The sequence below is a fragment of the Mastigoproctus giganteus genome, chromosome 11 (genome assembly GCF_048544385.1).
Source record: "Mastigoproctus giganteus isolate SK-2022 chromosome 11, ASM4854438v1, whole genome shotgun sequence".
Lineage (NCBI taxonomy): Eukaryota > Metazoa > Arthropoda > Arachnida > Uropygi > Thelyphonidae > Mastigoproctus > Mastigoproctus giganteus.
In genome coordinates, this window is record NC_143585.1 from 133,789,091 (window position 1) to 133,809,652 (window position 20,562).

General features: G+C 39.7%; 1 protein-coding gene across 1 annotated transcript in view; it reads left to right on the forward strand.

Moving 5' to 3' along the window:
• Positions 1-20,562, forward strand: part of LOC150078443 (uncharacterized) — a 225,817-nt gene that overhangs the window by 29,907 nt on the left and 175,348 nt on the right. The window lies entirely within an intron of this gene.

Genomic DNA, 20,562 nt, shown 5'->3' on the forward strand with positions numbered 1-20,562 from the left:
AGTCGAGCAGACTGGGGACTCAAAAGAAAGACCTTGGCAATCATATACCGTGCAATGTTCCTGCCTGTTATCACCTATGGAGCCGGTGCGTGGTTCATCCGCTCGGCCATAGTAAGAAATAGGAATAAATTAGAATCGATACAAAGGACAATACTACTCACTATTACCAGAGCATGTCGCACAGTAAGCACACCTGCACTACAGTTGCTGGCCGGAACTCTCCCACTTTACCTGGAAGTAGCCAAAAGAGGCTTATATTATAGATTTAAAAAGGGCATACCCACAGAATTTCTGGGGATAGCCCTTGATACAACCAATACCTTCAATGATGAAAGAAAAAGAATAGCCACAAAGCTCCACGAGCTATGGCAAACAAAGTGGGAGCAGGAAACCAGAGGTCTGGTCACCAGACGGTTTCTGCCACTGGTGTCAATGGTTAGCCCAAAGCCACCTAAGTGGTATGCCCCTGGACTTTTTACAACATTTATATTGACAGGGCATGGCTCCCTAAAGGCAAAACTAACCTCCTTAGGCCTGACCGATGACCCAAACTGCACCTGTGGCGAAAGTGAAGACTGGGCACACATTCTATATGAATGTATAATATATGACATCCCCAGAACAGAGCTAATAGCACAGATTGGCCCCCTTCCCAGGGGAGAAGAACATCTCTTCATCATAGAAGAGCAAAATTATAAAGCTTTTACATCTTTCACACAGAAAGTTTTCGAAATGCGCAGAGCAATTTCAGCCCCCCAGCAATTAAACAATAATCAATAGTAAAATTGCCCAAGTTTCCCACCACGCCCAGATGATGACTTAAAAACTGTTAGGATAGCAGTATTCTGCACCCTGACAGAAACTTGACATAACAAAACTCCCCATGACTACCATGCCATGTGTAGGAACCTGGGGCCCCAAACCAATGTAGGGGAGGGGGATGGGAATGCATGCAGAGAAAGTGAACGGGAGTGAGCAGAAGATCAAATGTAATTGGCCGAAAGAATACAAAGTTAAAAATAACTTACATTACTTTATATATACTGTACCAACAAACATTTACAAACCACATAAACACTATCACTGCATTCTCCCCTGGCCTGCAAAAAAAAAAAAAAAAAAAAAAAAAAAAATCTTGCAGCTAGGCCTGCACCACAACTGAAGAATAACAGTAAGTTGAGGTGCCCAGAGAGTGCAGGGCAGAAAGTAAGAGTCGAATAAATGAGATGAGAACTAGAAGAATGAATAAAAGTGCAAGCGTGAGAGAAAAGAACACAAACCACAAATGCTAAGTTAAGTACACACTAACCCTGGTTTTAATTAGTATTTAAATTTACGCTACCCATCATTGCATCCCCTCCTGGTGTGTGAGAAAAAGATGAATGAGTTGAGTGAAAAAAAAAAAAAAAAAAAAAAAAAAAATTATAAAATAAGAAAAAAGTATAAAAAAAAATAATAATAAATAAATAATAAAAAAAAATAAAATAAGAAAAAAGTATAAAAAAAAATAATAATAAATAAATAATAAAAAAAATAAAATAAGAAAAAAGTATAAATAAAAAAAAAAATAAAAAATTATAAAATAAGAAAAAAAAAAAAAGAATGCAAGTAGAGTGAGAATGCACATTCCGAATGAAGTAAATGTGTGCGTCTCCCCCCCCCTTCACCTGGTAGGTTCCCCACTGCCAGCTAACATATCCCACCCCCAGAGCGGGATGGGCAGCTGGACCTTCATACCGGATTCGACACTCCTTGGACAAGACACCGGCGAAGACATTCTGCGGCTTTGCTGCCAACACGCCATTGGCGATCCGAACTGGGTACTCTAACCTGGTTCCCTTTAAAACCCCATCCCCAGGCAGGGAATGGAGGAGACGGACCTCTGTCTCCTCTCCTCCCTGCCTACCTTTTCCTCTTTCCTGTTTCTTCTTTTTCCTGAGAGAGTGTTTTGCTCTCATTTCTTCTTCTACCTTCTTTTCTCCTACTTTATCCTCCCTATTCATTATTTACTATAACCGGGATTCCACTTGTTGGAATCCCACTAAGTGTAATTTAGATAGTTCCTGGAGCGCCTCCACGTGGCTAGGGACGGGAGTCGGGACGCAGGTCGCTTGCTCCCTGCCTCCCGGCTGCTAAGACTCCAGGGCCGGCAAACAACAACCATCACAACACACATATATACTTACACACACACACACTTACACACACTTGCCGGCTATAAATAACCTACAGATGCTACAGCGGTATATAGGGGTAACCCTGGAGGCCTCAATCAATACAAGAATATCTTGTCCCTTGTCCCTCCCTGCCTACCCCCCATATTTCGCCTGGTGGGGCTCGTCTCCACTGACCTCTTTGGGGATGCCTACTCTATCCGTCCCTATTCTTCTATCTGTTTCCTCCCCAGTCTTCAATCTCCTCCCCTCTCTCTCACTAAATCGACCGAGTACACCCCTTAACAATGCCGCCAAATTATAACCAACGTCTAAATTCTACCGGTTTTGTGCAAATTTCTAAGATATCTAACACTATCAGCTTTTATCTAGCGTTACATGTCTAAATTTAATAACATCAAAATTTTGCCCGACCTATTTGGCCTTTAACACATCTCTTTAGTGTTCAACCCTAACCAGCGATTTCCTAACAGCAATCCCATTAAGCATTAATGTCAAATGCATAAACTTTTATTTTATTTTATTTATTTATTTTTTTTTCAAATAGGCCCTAGCCACTGAAATCCCAGGAAACTAGGTGGCAGGACCTGCCAGAGCAAATTGTTGTGATACTGGATACACCCGGCTAGCCTCCACGTGGCAGGGTATGGGCAACGTCGGGCCCCACTAGGGGCCTGGCGGCCAATAAGCCGGATAAACAATGGGCACAACATATCACACTGCACAGACACGACCCACACACTTTCAAGTCTCTGGCTTGACAGTGTACTGTCCTCGATACAGCGAAACACACGCGGAGATGGGAGAAATCCCAGGTGCCGTCTGACACGAACATACCTTACTAAGACTGGCCTTGCCTTGCTTGGGAGGCACATTACCTCGCTTAGTGTTGATTTCTTCCCCCATGCTTTCGCGACTTCCGGGGCAGGGGATGAAGGCGAAAGGACTGCAGGTAACGGCTCTGTTGGGGGCCGCACGATGCGGGAGTCTGAAACCATTTGTTTTGAGTGTTGAACAATTTGCATAGGTAAGGAGTCTGTATCCTGGATGGGCTTACTGATGGATTCCAGCAGAAAGGACGCAGAATGGTGTGTAGAATGTTGTAGGTCTTTCAGCCTATGTATTGACTCTCTTAGGGTTGTATTCTCTGTGCAGAGATTTCTCAGAATATTTTCAAATAAGGTAAACTTCAAGCCCATTTTACTACAATTCTGACACATGAGCTCCTCTTGCTGCTCTATGACCTGATCAATTTGTGCATGAGCGTCTCGGCGTAGGAGAACTGTGGTTGAGTTGGATATGCTTGCATTAGGTGACCTGCAGTCAACTTCGCCGGAGTAGCCCGCTGGCGACGGAGGTGCAGACGCTATCCCTTGCCTTTGATTCTGTGGCGTTCACTTTGTGCCCACGGCATGCAGCACATTGCCATCGTGATCGCCTCTGGGCTGAGGTGCGAACTACGTTTTTTAAAAGACAACAGGTCTCACAAAAACCCAGCTTACAGGGGCCACTGCACTTGATCCATTAATTTGTGGACTGTGAGCATTTTATGCACATTTCAGATTGCTTCTGCGCCTTGTCGCCATGGGTATAGCAAGGTTTAACTTCGTGGGAAGAATAAAAGTTTAGAATACAGTACTTACTTTATGACGTATGCTGAGAGGCACTTTACCCTACCGGGAGATTATCACCCCTACGGGGAGATTATCACCCCTCCGTGACCTTGACAGTGGTCGCAGACGGTAAAGACGGCAATGAGGGAAGCAAATTCTTCCAAACTATAGGAATGGCGAGCTTCCTCAGCAGCAGGGTGCCTGATTCGATTTGACTAACAGGATAGTTGGAAACGTTAGAAGGTACAGAACTTGAAGATTTTGACCTCGGGAGACATAAACACTTGGCCGTTGCTCTAGTACATGTGTAAAACTATACTCATTAACTTATGTTTAAAAACACAACCGATTATTAGGAGCACTTGAAACAACGACTATGCCGAGTTTGCGCACACGCAGATGTTATAGGATTGGACTTCAGCGCGAATACCATGCATGCGGATTTGTCAGACTTATTCTTTATTCTGTAGAATTTGAAATAATTTCTCATTTCTGAGGTTCTTATTATCGCATCAACTGAGTCTTGAACGTTGTCAGACAGTTCGGTTTGGTTGTTAACATTTTTAAATCATCCACGTAAGAGATTGCCGGTCCTGTTATTCACTGAAGGACCTCTTATTTACTAAATGATCACTGGAAATAGGATGTCTGATAAAACGCCCAGACTACCTGACTGGGCCACTCCAAATAAACTCACAGTATCAGTGACAAAAACAAAAATAATGATCTTTAAGGAAAGTCTAAATTATGCTAGGCTTCCAGTGATAAAATATCAAGGAAATTTGCTTCCTTTAGTGTCCACAAACACCTTGGTGTTCTAGATGACCGTCTAGCCTTCTCATCACACAGCATTTCTCAAAAAAAAACTAAGAACTTTACAGCAATGCTCTTCAGAATTTCTAGGAATGGATGAAGACTGAAAAACAATACTCTCCTTATCTTGTATCGTACTGTCTTTATCCAAGTTCTATAATATGCCTCCTGTATTTGGTTTCAAAGAGCCAGCCTTCTTACTATAAAATCCTAAATAGAAACTATACAAAAGTTTTTCTTTTGGAATTGCTATGAACATGCCATACAATCTCCACACCGGCGCTACAAGTGCCGGTACCCGCTGACGTTTATGTTATTTATAAAGGTCTCTGCTATTATATTAGGAAAGAGATACCTATTACCTACAAGGCCTCCATAGTCGAGTGAATGCAGTAGCACCCGCTCGTTGAATAGACCGGGGTTCAAGCCCCTGACTGCTAAATACGGTCTATCTGCCAACTCGCACTGGACCAGCGTGGTAGATTAAGGTCCATTTTCCTCAACATGAATCGTTGAGGAGGAGGCTTCATCCTGCTGTGGATTGATAACGGCTGCAGTTTACCTTTTTTTTTTTTTTTTTTTTTTTTTTATTACCTATTACCTTTCTAACACAACGACAGAATATAACACTGTTCTTTTCTGGCTTTTACAGAGAGTATGAACTTCTTTACAAATTACAATGGCGCAGTTGTGGGAAACCACCGGTGGCGCCTTCCACGAAACACTATGCCATTATGCCGCTATTACCTTCTATATATTACTGTCGATCCAACTGCTGACAATGAAATGCTTCTATTATGCGAAAACAGGGTAGGAGGGAGTAAAGTTGCTGTGCAAGGGAGCACAAGTGCTTACCATTTGGCACAGTCTTCTTGCTCTTCTCATTCAGATCGATTGTGATGTCAATTTGAGTGGTGATGTCTAGTTTGGTAGTTAAAGTCCTATCCGGTGGTCTATGTCTAAGTCGGTAGGGATATAAATAGGAATGCAGCTGTGACTCCTATACTGGATCTTCTCAGATTTGGTGGTGTAGTCCCATTTCCTGGTATGCCTCTGCATTCATTCCCAATATATAGATAGTTGTCTTTTCTTGGTTTAGATGATGAACCAGATAGTGACTATATCCATGGTAAGGTCTGCCGTCGTGCGAATAAATCTTGTGCATAGCGCGTAAAGACGACATAATCTGCTTCTCTTTCGAGGATGTGCTGTTCTTGGTTTTAGGAAGATAATGTAGCCTAATCAGGAGGGACATCTCAAGTCTTCATATATATCGCACTCGTACATCAGGTGGTCCCAACTTTCGAGGGAACCACAGAGGCATTGTGGATTCCATGTTCCTGAGTGCAGTGAGCTTTCCTCTGATAGATCCATGGCTGGTTAACGGAAAGGTGCTGTATATAGACTAGGGGAGAACTACGTGGGAGTTTTCGGGTATACTGTTTCTATTGTAGGTATGAATGTTTTGGTGACTTCTCATTTTGTAGAGTCTGCCCACTTAACCTGCCAGACCTGATGCTAGTATGCGATGAGGCGTTTCTTCTCGGCCTTGATGTTATTTGAGGAGTCAGTGGTCAAAGTATAGTCAAAGTCAAAGTATTTTTTTGTAGTTTACTGGCGGTTTCCAGGGTGTCCCCTATGTCCGCCGTTCGTTAAGCTTAATTGTGTGCCAGCAGAATCGTTTTTTTAGTTCATCTAATTAAAATTTAAGTTTAAAGTTAAGTTTAAAGTTGAAGTTTAGATCAAATCGTTTGAATGTGTTTTAGTTAATTTAAGTTAATGTTTAGTGTTTAGTTTTAGGTTAGGGTTAAGTTAAGTTTGAGTAAAGTTTAAGTTCTGTTGTGTGTTTAAGTTGAGTGTTAGTTAATTTAGTGGGCAAGTTTGGGTTTGAGTTAAGTAATTATGAAGCTGGTTTTGACATTAGTGTAGGTTCGGTTTAGGTTTAAATTTAAGTTATAGATGAGTTTAAGTTTATGTTGTAGTTTAGGTTTAAGTTTAAGCTTAGATTTGAGTTACTGTTTAATTAAAGTTATAAGTTTAATTTATGGTTGATGTTTCCTAATTTAATTTAGTTTTAAGTTAAGCTGAAGTTAAGTCGGGTTTGAGGTAGAGTTAGGTTTAATTTAATTTTAGTTTAAGTTTAGGTTGAATGTAAGATTTAAGATTTGAGTGTGATTTATAATTATAGTAAGTATTTAGTGAGTGATAAGTACGCGAGCCTTTACGGAATTTAAGTTATCTATCGCGGTTACTATTTATAATTGTCATTAGTGTGTGTAATGTGTTGTGTATGTTGTTTGTGGCTGGCATCTGGCATTTAGCAGCAGGGGGCCGCGGAGAACTAGTCCCGACCCCCCGCTCCCGTACCGCGCCACGAGGAGACAGCCAGATTCTCTTTTTTTTTTTTTTTTTTTTTTTTTTTTCCTCCTTTCTCCCTTCCTTTAACATGGTTATAAGCTTAGTATTACGTGGTAAGCCATCCCACACTTGCAGGGCCCAATCCTGACCTAGTGTGAGGGATATCTAGGTATGTCACTTAGTCATTACGTGTTTATGGACCGTCCAAATGTAGTAGATCCCACACTTGCAGGGCCCAATCCTGACCTAGTGAGGAAGATACTAGTGTTGACACATGATTTGGACTGTTCAATTGTGATGGATCCACTCTCGCAGGGCTCAATCCTGACCTAGTGCGGTGCCTCATGGTGAGTGAAAGTCTGTATTTACATGGTTTAATATCCATTTTGGCAAAGGCCCTGGCATTTTCGAGCCCATGCTGGTCTGGTGAGTTGATGGTAGTTTAGGGCACATATTGAAGACACATATTGATGACACTTAAGCGTGAGTATTGCCCAGAGTGGCATGTCCATTTGTGGTGGACCACCACGTGGTTCCAGTTTAATGACGCACATCACAGTGTGGATTGAGTCCCAGTTCTACCAGTCCAACCAGTCAGTTCTGATTGTTCCCTTGTATCGCCTGTCTTCTTTTGAAAACGCGCTCCGCGAAAGTCGATACCTGTTTATAGTGTTCCTCAGTAGCAACCAACCGTGGAAAGTCACTTGTATCAAAGACGTTGGTTTCGAGTTGAAGGGGAAGCCTGTAATCCGTGTAGTAGGGACACTCCAGGATGATATGTTGGACCGTTTCCAGGCCCCCACACTTACAGCACGGGGTAGCTGATAATCCCAGTGCGTTTAGCCTCGAGTTCAGGCTGCCATGACCACTAAGGAGGAATGTTAGGTAGAGTCCCGGATTAAACCACGATCTTATTTGTTTGGTTATTTCCGCCGCTTGAGGTAGGAATAGATGTGTTGTCCGCCCCTTGCTGTCATTGGTCCAGCTCTCTTGCCAGTCTATGACGTATAGTTCCCGTAGTCTCTCGTTGTCTTTTTTAATTGTGAGGTTTCTATCTATTTGGTATCTTTCAAAAATAGATATGATGTTCCTACTTCGGCAATATTGGAGATAGGTATTTATGACCTCAAATTTAATTGGGAGCTTTCCGCTAATTATCTGTAGTGCTGATGTTGATATAGTGCGGCACGCTTTGGTGGATGCCAGAAGGAAGAATCTTTGGGCTTGAGTGATTATTTTGTTAACAGTATGTTTTTGTATACTGCCTGCCCATGCACCTGCAGCGTAAGTTATGATTGGAAGCAGAATGCAGTTGTAGTAAAGCAACAAGGTGCGTGGTTTGATATCCCACGAGGTTCTGGTAATTCGAATTAATTTTCCTGTTACTGTCTTAACTTTCTGGAGTATATATTTTGCATGGGGTATGTATTGCTTTTTACTGTCAATCATCACTCCAAGGTATTTAAGTGTAGGGACCATTTTTAGGGTTTGGCTTCCAATCTTTATGTTTGGTGGTCGTTTTATATCCAGTTTTCCTTTCAACAGGATCTGTTTGGTTTTGTCTGAGGAGATTTCTAGTTTATGTGTGGTAGTCCAGGCAGTCAGGTCTTCGAGGATTTCTTGAGCGGCGCTTTCCAAGGATAACCTTGAATTCCCTTGTAGTAGAATAATGAGGTCATCTGCAAATGCAATCTTTGCTGCCGTGTTGTGTTGGCGCGTAAGCCACCCATCAAGGACCACGTTCCAGCAGAGTGGGCCAAGAACAGATCCCTGTGGGCAGCCCCGCGTAACTGGCCTGGTGACATGGCATTCTCCAGAGAAGACCACTAGGCTGCGATCATTGAAATAGTCCGCTAGGAGTCGATAGATGGGGATTGACACTTCGGCCTCTCGGAACCTCTCAAGGACACTCTGCCACCAGATGGTGTCAAAGGCCCCTTTGAAGTCAACCGAGAGACCAAGGACATACTTTGATTCTGTGTTTGCAATGGCGTTTTGCAGTGCTACAATGGCATCCACGGCTGATCTGCCCTGGGTAAACCCAAATTGGGATTCAGAAGAAAGATGTTTCCTGTTGTAATAGGCTCTCAGTCTCTGGGCCAGGAGTTTTTCCAGGGTTTTCCCCAGCACTGGGAGAAGAGCTATTGGCCGGTAGGAGGTGGGTAGGTTTGATGATTTCTCCGGGTTTTTAACTAGAAGTTTTAAGTTGGCCTTCTTCCAGGGTTTCGGAAAGATGCCGTGGGTCAGGCAGGAGTTAAGAGATTTATGAGTAAAGTTGGACACTGTGACCAAATTCTCTAGTCAGTGGTAAAATCCAGACATTAGATGGCTTTACCCTTGGAAAACATATAAAGCAAACCACATCTGACTATTTCTAGGTCTAGAGGTAGCACGCCGGCCAGTACTTCCAAGGACGTGGATGAATCTAGGGAGCAATATTCCTGGTGATCGCTACTCCCTAGTAGCTAAGTCGCAAAAAACAACAGAACATACACTTCGCAGACATAACATCATACTCATATCTGGCCATTTTTTACAGAGTTCTGTATTCATCATACTGTACCATGGCGGAGAAGAACTAACGTTTAACGGAATAGAACTAACGTAGAACTAAAACAGAACACATGTTATTGAGTTATCCCTACATTGATATTGATACACAACGCAATATGGCCATAGATGTCAATGTCACATAAATAATAACAACAACACAGTTTGAGAGGAAATGCCTTTTCGGGTGGTCAAAATGAAACTGGTTACACAAGAATGGTACAAAGCAAACAGATTTTCAAAACCATGAATTCCATTGGTGTGCATTACCCTGCATAAGTATATACAACTGAACATAATATTTATTCTTTTGCATAGTGTAAACCAGTAATCACCCCTCTCCCATATTGTTTTCCCCAATGAATGGAGTTCTAAAGTGTTTAGCTTTGATCATCGATCCTATCCAGGACTTGTTCATTGGCATTAGTGCAAACAGCAATGATATTCAGTTTCCTAGGGCAGTATGCGGTGGAGTTGCTGTAGTGAGTAAGAAAATGTTTTGCAATTGCCATAAATATTACATGAATTTTGCGCACTGGACTCATGAATTTCACAAATATTTTATATATTTTAAAGGAAAAATAAACTGGATTTTTCTTTTTCTTTTCTTTCGCTTACATGAAATACTGTGATATGCGGAAAAGTCCATTACATGATTTTGAAATATGAATGAATAATAATGTTACACATTCTTTCATTAAAAGTCAAATTTCCGCCGTTGTCTGTCTTCATTTAATCATTTGATTAAGACCATTGTGAAATTATTTCAGATAAAGTTTAGCAATAATGGCTTTTATGTAAATCAGTTGTAGCATTGTTCAAAAGGATGAACACGGAAAGCAGGTTTCAGTTAAATGTGGCAAAGCATTCAGAACGAATTTAACCTTTCTAAGAGCAATGGAACGGTGAGTGAGCTTCTATTATGCTCATTCATCCTTTTGTGATAATCAGGATGTGAATTTGTTCTATTCCGTTCCAGGTTCTCGAGAAGGAACTGCGTGACGATCCGCTAAGTAGCTCTTTCGCAATTATTTCCGTTGTTACTCAAGAGACTGAAAAGTGTTTTGAAAAGCAGAACAATGTACAGAAAGTGAAAAAACAAAATATATCTCCTTAACATTGTAGCCTTTTTTTCATGGCTAACTGCTCATATTATTCGAACTTGAACATTAGCATAAAATGAATTTTTCATCGATTGATGGCAACCTGTCTTACAATTATAGTTTCACACGTGAATTTTTGTTCTGATCTATATGCTTTATATATATAATTAATTCAGAAGGAAGAAATCAAGTTTTTAGTTAAATTGCAAATCGACTGTGTTTTTAGAGCATGCAAGTTTGTTATAAAAGTGTTTTGTTGATCTTAATTCGTAGTTTTTAATAGAAAAAAGGCGAAATTTTTAAATTTAACATGCAACAGTAAATTTTCTTTTCCACCTAACAAAATTCCATGCCATCAGTATTCACTATAATTTCCGATTTATGAGAGAAAGATCACTACATTCCGAAAATATCATCCTGCTTGCGTGTTTCACAGCAGTTGTTGGATAGTCTGTAAATAACTGTTCTAAACAGTACTTCTTTATTAGGACAAGTTTCTTAGAATTAATCTAGATTGGATTAATATCATATGAATTATACAAATAATATTATGCATAATTACTGTACATAAGTTGGCAAAATGCTGATAGACGGATGCAAATATGCTTTTGGAAATGTTCAGATGACTGAACCTGAACAAAGCGACAAATACCTTCCAATGCCGAAGTTCCGTAAACGTAAGATGCCAAAATGGATGACATGTGAAATTAAGAATTTAATTGAACAAAAGAACGGGCCAATTTACAGGTTTTCCGGCTGGTAAGAGCAACATGTACAGTCTGAAAAAACAGGGAATAACTCACGATGGAACCGTACTTCTCCCTCTCTCTCTTTCTCTCCCACCGACGTCTGAGATCTGCTAACTGTAGAACCAACTGATTAGGCTATTCCTCTAGTCTCCAAAGAATGACAAATGGCAAAACCACATCAAGTAGAGTACTATATGAACTGACGCAAAATAGCCAGGACTGCAGACATTTCAAAAGACGCATGTGTGTGTGTCTTCTAGTAACTTTTCTGTTTGCAGTCGAATTCAAACTAAATTTTAATTTTCCTTGTCTGTGAGGGGGCCAGGCGTATTTTTTAGAATTCTGTTCATTTGCCATTTTGAAACAAATTACTTTCTTTCAAATTAAAGCTCTGCCAATTAAGGACTCAGTGTTCTGTTTTCAAACGGCACCAGAATTCTCCGTCCCATTAAAGACTAAAAACTAAACTATTATAATAGGGTCACCTATTGTCTGTAAATTGCTTATGTTCTCTGGTCGATTTTCTTGCTTTGTTGGACGAAAACCCCAGTTTTTTCGGGGAAAAAAACTTTACGCCTCAGACCGATTAACTCGGCCATGGAGTGAAAAAAGCCCTTGAAAGTTACTCGCGTCATAGACGGGATTCGAACCTGAGCCTTTTCCACCCGATATGGGGACGACGGTGACGATACCACTGTGCTACCATATAGGCTAAGATTAGGAACTGTGTTTTACAGTCACAGTTTAGAATGAATTAGATTAGAGTATATATATGAGGAGTCGTAAAGCATCTTGAAGTGGGTAATTTTATTTGATTCCGCCATATCGAAACAAGATGGTCACCACCACTCCATTTATAAGCATTTCCGATTAAGTATTTGCAGTTCGTTTCAAGTAGAATTTAGAATACGGGAGAGAGAATATCCTAATGCACTGGCACGTCATAACGTCTTAGTTGCTTAACACAACAACAAAGAACTTTGTTTGCCATGGCGTCATTTTTCAGAACAATAATGTCAATCACATCAGTTTCGTATTAAAACACTTTATCCGAATACAGAATGAGGACAAATACAGTTGGACCACGAGCTGTGCAGAAGTCAAAGATGACAACTCAAAAGTTTTCCCTTAACACGCTATATATGGCCCTACAATCCATAGCTAATTACTCTACCTATTAGCTAATTTTCTTAAGTATAATATGCAATTTCAATACACTCTCGATTATTTTGGATGCGGAATAAACGGATCTTTACAGTCTGTGGAAGTCTAAGTCATTTAACAACAACAACAAAAAAAAAGGTGGCGTCCGTCACAGGCGCATGACATTTAAATTTCTCAAAAATCTCATCCCCACCTTTGCTTGTGCATCTAGCTCGCCCTAGCCATATTTCAGTAATCTTTTACTTTAACCTATACTGCAAAATTGTTCTCAATTATTTAATGACAACTATATAAATGAGCATGAGCATTTTATGTCAACTGCTCATGGTATTTCTCCACTTGTTCTGAAAGGTGTCGCCTTTTTACACTGTCTTATTCCACTGGTGTTTTTCCTTCTGCTTGGAAATTTCCTGATATCGAGAAAATTCCTGAAAATGGTGAGAAATTCCTTCCATCCAGTTGTCGTCCCATTGCACGTACTTCCACTCCTTCCAAAGTAATGGAGAAATCCATTAGCTGCCAACTCCAAAACTATATTGAAACCTTTCACTTTATCAATGATAGCCAAAATGGATTCTGTCAGTGTCCATCCATTGGTGATATACTGCCTTATGTTACCTATCTATGGACAAATTCAGAGGAAAAGTTTGGTGAAACTCAAGCAGTTGCCCTTGACATTTTAAGGGCTTTTTTATCGTGTCTAGCATAAAGGTCTTCTAAATAAACATCCATCTTATGATTTGCCCATTGTTTTTTTCTAATTGGGTATCTAGTTTTCTCTCTGACCGATCACTGCGGGTGGTGCTAGATGGCGCCCTGTCTTCTAATTTCTTCACTAATGCGAATGTCCCCCAAGGTTTAGTTTTCTCTCCCACTCTTTTCATCTTGTATATTAAAGACCTTCTTCTATTGACCGGAAATCATATCCAGAGTTTTGCTGAAGATAGCACATTCTACTCTACCTTCCAGTTTGAAAAAAAAAAACAATAAAAAAAAAAAAAACTTTTTCCTGCATAAACAGCTTCAACTTCTCGAATATCCGCTATCACTTCCTTAAATTCTGATCTCCAGTGGGGCAAAGATAACTTAGTTGATTTTAATCCGTCTAAAACTCAATCCTGACATATCTCTTCCAAAAAAAATATTATTTTCTGCTCCTCTGCTTATCTTCAATGACACTCTGAATTCTACAAGATCACATGTCTGTGTTATGATTGTCCTGACTTCTAATCTCACTCTTGGCATAAGCACATCAAATATTGCTTCCTCTGCATTTAAAAATAACTGTTTTTTTCTCTTTCGCTCTCGATGTTCTTTTCTGCCAAACAGCTGTTCACTCTGTTCAAATCGCAAATCCACCCTACCATGGAATGTTATTTCCACCTCTGGAACGGTGCCCCAAAAACCTCTCTTAGGCTTCTAGATTCTATTGAAAAGAGGATATTTAGGTTAATTAATGATAACTCTAAAAATGTCTCCCCCCCTCTGTCTCATAGACCTTCTGTTTCTGCTGCATGCCTTTTCTACAGATACTTCCATGGATGGGCACTGTTCTTCTGAATTGGCTTCTATAATTCCCGCTCTTTCTTCTAAACCAGGGCGAACACGTGCTGCAACCAGTCAACATCTTTTTAATGTTCAATTTCAAACTCACAGTAACCAACTTTTCTTCTTATTTATTCCTTCAACTTCCGTTTTCTGGAACAAACTTCCTTTCATGTGTATATCCCGAAAATGACAACCTACAAAAATTCAAATCTAATCTCAACAAATATCTCCTTTGATCTTCTCAAACTTCAACTCACGCAGTGTTAAGTACTATAGGTTCTAATACCTTTCGTGTTTAGGAATTTCATTAAAAAAAAAAAAAAAAAAAACTGTATAAACCACCTTAAATTTGCATTTGCAACTATATAAATTAGCATGGAGGGAAGTTTTCTTCTAAAGCGAAGACGAAACTTTTCAGCATGTATGGCCTAAGTATTGTTCTGTACAATGGGATAATCATCTGTTTGTTTCTACCCAAAACGTTCCTCTACACAATCGAAAGATTCTCCCCCCTCCTCCCTCCATATATGCTGTCCTAGTTCACCTTCATTATTGTACACATCTCCTCTGTTTTGCATTCTATCCTTGTATGTGACCTCATTAAATCTGGATGCGTTAAAACTGAAAATTGCTGAACACCTATAGGATGATTTCGTTAATGTGTTTTCATATGAATTCCTGTGCCATCATAATCTAAAAGAATTGTACGTTTGTTTGTCTGTTGTCATTCCCGATCTACATCAGTGAACCTTTGGGTTGATTTATCAACTGGAATAACAAAATAGTCTATTTTTAAAGAGAAAATTGTATTTAGAAAGTTATTAAAAATATAAAAGATTAACATATAATTATACACATTTAACGAGACAATACAAATAACTAAACCTATGCGCAGAGAGTATTTCTTCACGATTATCATACTCGTCTGGAAACCGGAAAGTCTGGAATGCATCGAGAAAACTTGTTAATAATAATGATGACTTTCAAGTTCATTATATTCGTAATTTTTAAGGCGCGTTCGCTTATATAAATACACTGGGTTGGCTTTGCATTACCAACACTCCCTTGTGTGGGGATGGGCTGTTCTGTGAAGCTGGTGAAGGTTCACATTCGAGAACGGCTATTATAAGAGCGTAGTTTGCATGTGGCGATCAGGCGCCTCCGTAGCCAGGTGGGAAGGAGCAGCAGTGCGTGTCACACGCTTCTTGATTAGACCGGGGTTCGAGCCCGTCACCACCAAATACGGGGGATGCGGAAAGGTCAGGGAATGACCACCGCATATCCCGGAGCAATATGGCCTTAGTTGCTAATGCTCCTAAAAACCAAATAACAAAAACAAACAAAACAACAGAATACGAATAGGTCGGCGTCGTGATCATTCACACTTCCAACGTGGAATGATTGTTGGGGCAACACGTGCAGGTGCCATTAGCCGCCTAGCATTGCCTGGTAACACAGAGGGGCGCCATTCCTCCGTGTGGTGTCGGCGACATACTTTGACCACTGCTTACATTGTTTCGCACCTGGGTGGTCACCTCTAGTATGCTAGGTGCCGTATTTTAAGACTGTCGTGAAGGTACAGGCAGAGTATTTGGCTGTTACAGACAGACAGACCGACCGACCGACCGGACTTTGACGAAAATAGGCCCATTTGACTTGAATGTCGCCAGAATATCAGTTCTATCAACGTTTTAGACTCCCAGGTAGCAAGCTCAGCTTGTTATACCTGAAATAATGTCTGATGTCTGTGGCAGCCTCAAGTTCTTTTAAGTTCCTGCATTTTCCAAAACTATTTATTTGATAGAAGCCCTTCAACTAAAAATTTCTTGTAGAGAGTGAGCAAGGAAAGCTACCTTTATTTCCTAACTACTAATCCTTACCAATCTCACCTTGGTCACACCAAACACTGTTCCTGCCTCCACGTGGCGGGGCTTTATCCCTTGGCAGAACAGTTAATCTGCCAAGGGTCAAAAGGAGTAAATATAGATCACAATGTATCCAGAAATACCTGGAAAGTACGTATTGCAGGATCTCCTTAGACATTATTATTATATTAGGGTCACCCGTAATTCATTACATAAACCTGTATTTGTGTCTGTAAATTGCACGTGTTCTCTGGTCGATTTGCCTGTGTTGCTGGACGGAAAAATCCCAGTTTCTGGGGGGGGGGGACCTTGTATCTACGCCTGAGACCGACTAACTCAGCCACGGAGTGAAAAAAAAGTCCATTAAGGTTCCTCGCGTCATTGACGGGATTCGAACCCGGGCCTTAAGCAGCATCAGCAGTAGTTGCCACTACTCTCATTTTGGCTACCCTTCCATTAGTGTATAGCAGCTTCTCAGGGGAACTACATGCAATAATATTAGCTTTAGAAAATCTGAATCTCTATCCGTCTTTAAAATATGTAATATATACTGACACTCTCAGCTAAATTGTAGCAATGCAAAATTCTTCCTACAAGGTTCACCCTGTGTTAGGGTTACCATCCGTCCTCTTTTAACCGGATTTGTCCGGATTTTTTGTCTAAAATTTTTGTCCGGGTGGATTTTTATAAATTTTATATAGTTTATCAATGCAATATTTTGGTTTAGAGAGTAGATAACGCGTGAAGATCAGATGGTGTTCTAGAAAAAGATATATAAATTACAGGAATTCCAGCATGTCAAATAAATATTGACAGTTAGAGGGACTGTTTTCTCTAGAAATTGATTGCAGCATATGAAATTTACCTTTTTTTAAAATACTGATTTTCACTTTAATTACAAAACTATTTATTATCCATCTTTATACCTGTAGGTACTTTTCTGCAATTAGGTTAGTTTAGTTGTGAATGTAAAACATAACCTAACCTTAATAAAATTTATGCTTCACTACTTACAATAAAAAATATTTATTATTTCAATTAAAGAAATTGTTGCATAACAAGAATTTGATTGGAGTGGGCTGCCCTGCACATATTTTGAACAATTGTCTTCAGAATGCCGCAGAACTTTGTGAAGTTGATGTAGAGAACATTGTTTTTAAAATTTACTAGTATTTTCATAATTTTACAGTCCGAAATGAAGAGCTTAAGGAATACTGTGAGTTTGTTGAGATTGAATATAGACAGCTCCTTTCTCACAGCAAGACGAGATGGCTTTCATTATTTCCAAGCATCACAAGGCTCATAGATATGTTTCCAGCTTTACTGGCTTATTTTCTGTCCCAAGAAAAACCTCCCATTGTGATTAAAAGGTTCTTTTGAAAATGGATTTAGTGAGATTCATCTTTGGTTCATGTAATCACTTATGAGTGTATTCCATACACACATACAACGAATTGAAAGGGAAAGTAACTCAGCTGCAGAAGTGCTAGATGTCTTAGTCTCAGTGAAAGAAATTATCTCGAAACGGATGGATCATAACTTCATGCCATTAAGAATAAAGGAAATTCTATACAAAAAACATGATGAAGGACTTGTACTTGAATGTGAAAAGTTTTCTAATGATACAAAAAATCTGTATATAAATTGCATGGAATATTTAGATAAGTGGCTTCACCATATGGAATCCATTCCCTGTTTTATGTGGATGAAAATGGATGCAGTACCAAGCTGGAACGATGTAGAATGTTCTGTTCCCTACTTGATTGACAAAAGGGGTAACAATTTATGATGTTAAGTGTTTTGACCAATTTAACAATTTGAAGAAATTTTTTGAGGGTCAAATGAATAATAAAGAGTTTAAAAACATGCCATTATACATGAAAAGTGGGCCAAATATTTTAGTAATTCAAAAAATATTGAATTCCATTCAGGATTGTTGAAAATTGCCCAGTTTTTCTTTGCAATTCCTCCTCACAATGCAAATGTAGAGAGAGTATTCTCTCTAATGCAGTCAGTGGACGAAAGAAAGGAATAGTTTAAATGTCAATTCTGTAAAAGGTATTTTGATTTTGCAGTACAATTTCAAACATATGTCATGCGTTGATTTTTACACATATTTGAGAGGCAATCCAGAGCTATTGAAAGAAATAATTTCTCAAGACAAATATGAATGTACTAATCCTAAACATCAGTAAATGTGGTTTATATTGCCTTTATTTTATTATTTGCATAATATATTTGTCCTCTTTTCTGTCCTCTTTTTTAATCCAAGATGAACTTTTTGTCCTCTTTTATTCGCCCCAAAACATGTAAATGTCCTCTTTTTATGAGTGCAGAAGATGGTAACCCTACCATGTGTTAAATCATATCTTATTGCAAATTGAGGGACGTCATCAAATGGTCATCAAGTGACCTTTTGCTGGATCCCAGCACATTCGGGGATAAAGGGGAATGAACTCGCTGATATAACTGCTAAAAATCCGTCAACTCTTGATTTAACCTCCTGAACTGTTCCAGCCCCGAATTATAATCTAATCATACAAGCAGCATTCCTCGCACAGCAGAAAGAACTATGGCACCAAAACCGATTATAAACTTTATCAGGTGAAACATGACCCAACGCTTTGGCACTCTTGCACCAAAACAGTGCGAAGAGGAGAAGTCGTACTTCCACGGGCGCTAATAGGACATGCCTATCTGACTCACCTCCAACTACTCGCAGGAGAGGATCCTTCTCAGAGTCTACACTGTTCAGCACATCACATTTAACAGTCAAACATATTCTGATTGATTTCCATCACTCTCAATAGGACAGAAAATCCATCCTGCTTTCCCTGGCAAATGGTGGTCTAATGTCATATTGATAATCTAATTAGGGAAATAATTTTGGTATCCACAATGCACTGTGTACAGCACAGTGCATTGTGGATTGCACTTGGTACTTTCATGACATTTCCGACACATAGTCTATATCAGCGTTTCCCAAACGTTGTCACGGAACACTTTTCATTCAATTATATTTAAGTACATGTATAATGATGAAAGAAGCGAAATTTAGAAGAGAATATGCGAAGTGTAATAAAAAAAAAAGTTCTTGATTGAACTGATATTTCGGAAAATGTGAAGCCTACCGGAAATTCGGGTGAATTACCTTCTTTTTGGAACTGCTAATAATTACGCCGCGTTATAAATAATTCCCTCAGTCGTTGTTCTGTGACATTTCAAGGTGGGGGTGGGGGGTTTGAGCTTGGGGAAAAATAATCGCAGGATGCTAAATCCGGTGAGTATGGTGAATGGAAGAACGGCAGAAATGGAGTGTTTCTTAAGAAATTTTGGAATGGAGAACTCTGAGTGTGTAAGGACATTATCATAATGCGAGCGCAAATTTCCTGATACCCACTTTTTCCGGCGTTTTCTTCAACCAGCATCGCCCAATCACCATAGAACTGTTTTGTAGTATTCCTGGTTAACTGTTTGACCATACGGGTAAATTAATAATGAACAATGCCCTGTGAGTCAAAGTAAACGATAAGCATGATCTCCACATTTTATCGAGATTGTACTGCTTTTTTGGGCTGACGAAACCTTTCATTGAGAGAACTTGACCTTTGTTTCCAGTCGTAGCTGTTGAGCATTGATCAGATCCCGTTTGGATTATGGTACTCCACTTTATGATTCTACCGAAGGAGTATAATACGCTGGCTGAATCCTGTACAGCACAATGCATTGTGGATTGCACTTGCTACTTTCAGGACATCTCCGACTCATAGTCTATATCAGCGTTTCCCAAACGTTGTTACGGAACACTTACGGAACACAAGTTCAGCGGGAGCCAAAGAACTGTTTGCTAATATTTTATTACATACGACGCACTGTGCATCAGGAGCATCTTTATTTCCAACACATGTAAAGCCGAAATTCAAATAACTGTCATTATACTTTCGTTTTGGTCTTTTATTAGTTGGTTCTTGTTTTTTCACTTCGGATTTTTGGGAAACAAAAGGCTGCGATTGTTCATCCTCACTTTGAAGTGTGACAATATTGTGTTCGTTTTCATCGACCACAGTTGCGCTACTAGAAGTACTTTGCTTCTCGTTTTAAAGTTCCTTTTTTCAACCACAAATCTCACATATTTTAATAATAATATTTCGAAATATAATTATCAAAAAATATTATACAAGGAAGTGAGTTTAGTTATGATATCGGTTCGCTTTCTCCTCTCCTTTAACCCTTGTACACCAGGATAACTCGCATGCGAATGGCATACTAGATCACCATATTGCCTGAATCCGGTTGTAGTTGGATCAAAACATCGACAATGAATAAAATCGTTAACCGCATTTAGCAGTCACGCGAGCTTGAAACGCAGTCCACCCAAGCTGATGTACTTCTGCACTCTTGCGCTTGACGTCGTCTTCCATTCAACGCGCTTTAATTCGGACTAAAATGAACGGTGATTCGTTCGTTACTGTGTCTAAAAAAAAGTCACCATACATGTTGCGACAAGTAGAAACTCGCTACGACGCCGCAGTTTAGAAATACAAAGTCATTCCCCGAACTTTTACATCACACCTCGCACAGTACTTCCGTATTGATTTCTTTCCAGTTAAGAGAGAAATGTGCCA